Below are 4,040 nucleotides of genomic sequence, written 5' to 3' on the forward strand. Positions count from 1 at the left end.
CAGGTTTTTATGCACAAGTACAAGGGCCAAGAAAACAACTCGTGAAACACAGTGAAGTATGAGAAACACTGGTTTAGAGAAGTGTTTCTTGATCCTTGAGAGATGTTTTACAGCTCTCTTGGTATTTTATAGATCTCTTGCCTTCATTAATCCTATTTATTTTCAAAAGATATCAAGCATTGAAATTCCTATAGAGTGAAATTCTACTGACACATATGGGTTTGCCATGTATAGGAAACAACCAGATGGAAACGGTTGGTTTACTGGTTGTTTGGCAGTCTTTACTAATTATTATTTTTTTTACCAATTAATGCATGCACACTCCAAAGACAGGTCTCTCTTCTAGGCTTTCTGAAGAGCATAAATCCACATAAATACAGTCTGTAGCTTCTGTTACACAGTCCATCAAGAAAAGCTTCCTAGAGAAAAGACTTCACCTGTAACTGAATCTAAGACAAGAGGCCAGGTGGGAAACAGTCTGTAGAGAGAAACTCCTGAAAGTGAAACATAAAGAATGCTAGCTGGGGAGAGACTATGAATACAGAAAGGTAAATGGGGGCAGGGAGTTTGGTGGAAAGTCCCTTCAGGGAAGTACTGTGCAGTTGAGATGCACATTTCCGACTACTGTCTCTGCATTTCCCATTCTTTCATACTTTACTCGGCCCACATACACAGCCCCTCTTTCTTCCAGGTTTAGCCTTTTTACAGACCAAAGTTCCTGCTACAGACCTATCATGTCTTCTGTCTATTGATCTGCTACCCTGACTAGGCTCTAAATCTTCCACTCTATTTCTTAAAGCCCAGTAAAGTTTCCTTCTCCTCTGCTGAGAAACAGTAATCCCAAATTCAGGAGAATTTATAGGGATAAGTTTTTGTTTAAAGCAGAAGAATCTCTCAATAGTCTTCCCAAATCTACACCCTTCCTTCATATCACTTCCACTTTACCCTGCTCTTCAAGCTTGTTAATGCTACAGTAGTTAAATGAATGTGGAAATCTGGTCATAACAAATGAGGTGGAAGAGCTAGAGTTGAAACTGCCTGCCCAGATATCTGAGGAAGAATCCGAGAAAAGTATCCCTCCCTCTTACTCCACTCCAGTGCCTGGACTTTCTACAGGATCCACCCATACAGAAAAGTAGCCTCTGGGCCTCATTATGTTTACAGCTCTCTTGGTATTTTATAGATCTCTTGCCTTCATTAATCCTATTTATTTTCAAAAGATATCAAGCATTGAAATTCCTATAGAGTGAAATTCTATTCAAGACAGATGAGTAAAGGACCTGACAAGTATCATTATAGATTTGTTTATAACCAAATGCAAATAATTTATTCATAGTCTATTCAGAATTGATGCTTTGAAGAGTCTGGAGTTGCAGGAAATGAATAAAACTTGGAGTCAGAGAGAGCTGGATTTGAGTCCCACCTTATCCCTCTACCAATTCTGTGACTTCAGGCAAATTACTGAACTTCACATTGTCTCAAATACCTCTTTTGTAAAATGAAGGATAATAATAGTAATCTTATAAGTTCACTTGGACAAATAAAATAATACACATTCTCTACGAGATCATGGGCTCCTTATCCATGGATTCAGTCAACTGCACATTGAAATTATTTGGTTAAAAAAAACAAAGAACAAACCAACTAAGTGGTCAAAACAATCACCCAAAGGATAAGGAAGAGTTTAAATTTTTGTTAACATAACATTTACATTATATTAAATATACATGGGAATTAAATTGATTACATCTGTGGGAAAAGTTCCATATCACTCGGAAACCCTATACAGAGTTGCTATGAGTCAGAATGGACTATTCAGTGTTATCTTTTATGACCCCTTCTTGCAGGATAGAGTCCTAGTGCGGCACTACAGGTTAATGAGCTGGACTGCAAAGTCAGTTTGAACCTCCAGGTCAGCGGTTCAAGCTCGCCAGCCTCCTCGGAAATCCTATACAGGGTCACTATGAGTGAAAACCGACTCAATGGTACTTACAACAACAATTTGCAGGATGGGCTCGAGCGGTCCACGGGCTTACAGAGGATCTACACCCTGAAGGACCTGCTGTGCCAGGGTGAACAGTGTATCCGTTCACTGCAGTCTCAATTAACACAAGCACCACTTCATCAATGACTTTACTATCAAACAGGTGAGGCAAGGAAGGTCCTTCATCAATGTAGCCCGTTGTGGTTTGGTAGACGAGAAAGCCCAAGCCTTCAAGGAAGAGACAATATGAGGAGCAGCCCTGAAGGTACAAGAGTCTGAGCCTTTCAGCTTTGCCCAAGGCCCATTGAAAGATGCCCCGAGTCTCATCTGCTCGCCCCACACAGCCTGGTATAGTGAACAAGCCTCATTAGAGATGTTGGAGGCCTCTGTCACTAAGATCCTCAGAGCCATTGCAGGACACATCCCTGAAAGCCAAAGAAATTTTGTGAACAAGGAATTCTTTGTCACAATTGCTCCATGGTCAGCAAACAATTCGTCCAGAGCTCAACGGTGCCACATATAGGTATCTGCAAGGCATAGTGGCCATGGCTCCAGGAGGACTTCCTGATGCCACAGAAGTCACCATCCTCAGAAGCATCCACGTGACTCAGAGTTGCCCTAAAAGTAGCACATCCTTCCCAAGCCTCTCCTTCCAACCATTCCACGAAACATGGGGACAATTACAACCACCCCAATGAGAAACAGCAGAGGATACCAAGGGGAATACTTCATATAAACCTGTGACAAAGAGACAGTGGACAATAATAGAGAAGTACAAGAAAAGGGATTGGACTGGTTTCTTAACTGATTCTGGACATAAGGCATCATGGCTGTTGCAGTGCTAACCTACACAAGAGCTGGAACCAAGAAGTGGGAGATACCACTTTCTGCACCTGTGTGGAAAGACTTAGGCATGATTTATTTATTAATGACCAACAATTGTGAGGTTGGCCCAGGATCCGGCAGTGTTTCATTCTGTTGTGCATAGGGTCGCTATGAGTCGGTACCAACTTGATGGCACCTAACAACAACGACAACAACTGCTATTAGTGTGTTTTCAGTTTCTCATCTGCATCCAATCATTAAGAATAAATAATGCTTTTTTCTTTCTCAGTTGCTTGGACACAGCAGGTCCAGAGTGTATTGCTCTAGAATGTTGCATCAAGAGTTCCTAATATCAAAATACGAAACAAAAGGAGGAGATCCCCTAGCACCATCACCACCTTTATGAATCTAGTCCCTTTGGTCCCTGGGAGCTGCTGACCTTTTTTTGCTAATAAGATTAAACTCCAACACCACAGGGGTGAACCTGGACTGAAGTCGGCACACTTGGACTGTGTACTGAGCAGACAAGTTGGCTGTAGGTTCAACAATAGCCTCTAATGATGAAAAAAAGAAAGAAAGAAAGAAGAGTATTGAGTTTTGCAAGCTGTTTGTACTCAAATATATTTTCTCGGTTCAGATCCTCAGCTGCTTTATTGAGTGGAAAATCTTGAACGGAAAGAGTTCAAGAATAATGTTGCATTTCCTTATGTCTCAGGAAACTACTTTTATGGTAGCTTCTCAGGTTGTCTATGAACAAACCCACTTCTTTAGAAATTGTTAAAAGTCTTCTTTTCTTCACGTGATAGTTTATACAAGAACACTTCAGATGTGTCATTAGATGTAACTGATTTTAACAAATCATATTAGATTTACATCCACTAGTTACATGTTATATTCATAGTCTTGTGAATCATTGCTTTATTGTTCTAAAATATGGCCTATTTTGAGACTTTTGTATAGGTGCATTCCTGTTTTTGTGACCAAAAAACAAACCTTTAAAGCTGTCCCAAACAGAAAGATTCTGGCTACCGGAAGCAATTTTGTTTTAATGTGAGTCACTGTTACTGTGTTTGTTTATTATAAAGGTAGACATTGAGTATTCAGTTAAGTTTTCAGTAAGAAATAAAAGAGTCAATGAAACCAAAGAAGGATGTCAATGATGCACTGAAGGTATTGGTAATGAGCAAGGCTCCAGTAATAGATGAAATGCAAATTGAAATACTTCAACAAA

At 40.1% G+C, this 4,040-nt stretch overlaps 1 pseudogene; it reads left to right on the plus strand.

The window, feature by feature from the left end:
• Positions 1-1,796: 1,796 nt before the first annotated feature.
• Positions 1,797-2,728, plus strand: LOC102816285 (annotated as a pseudogene).
• The last annotated feature ends 1,312 nt before the right edge of the window (positions 2,729-4,040 follow it).

Source organism: Chrysochloris asiatica, unplaced genomic scaffold (genome assembly GCF_000296735.1).
Source record: "Chrysochloris asiatica unplaced genomic scaffold, ChrAsi1.0 scaffold00016, whole genome shotgun sequence".
Taxonomy (NCBI): domain Eukaryota; kingdom Metazoa; phylum Chordata; class Mammalia; order Afrosoricida; family Chrysochloridae; genus Chrysochloris; species Chrysochloris asiatica.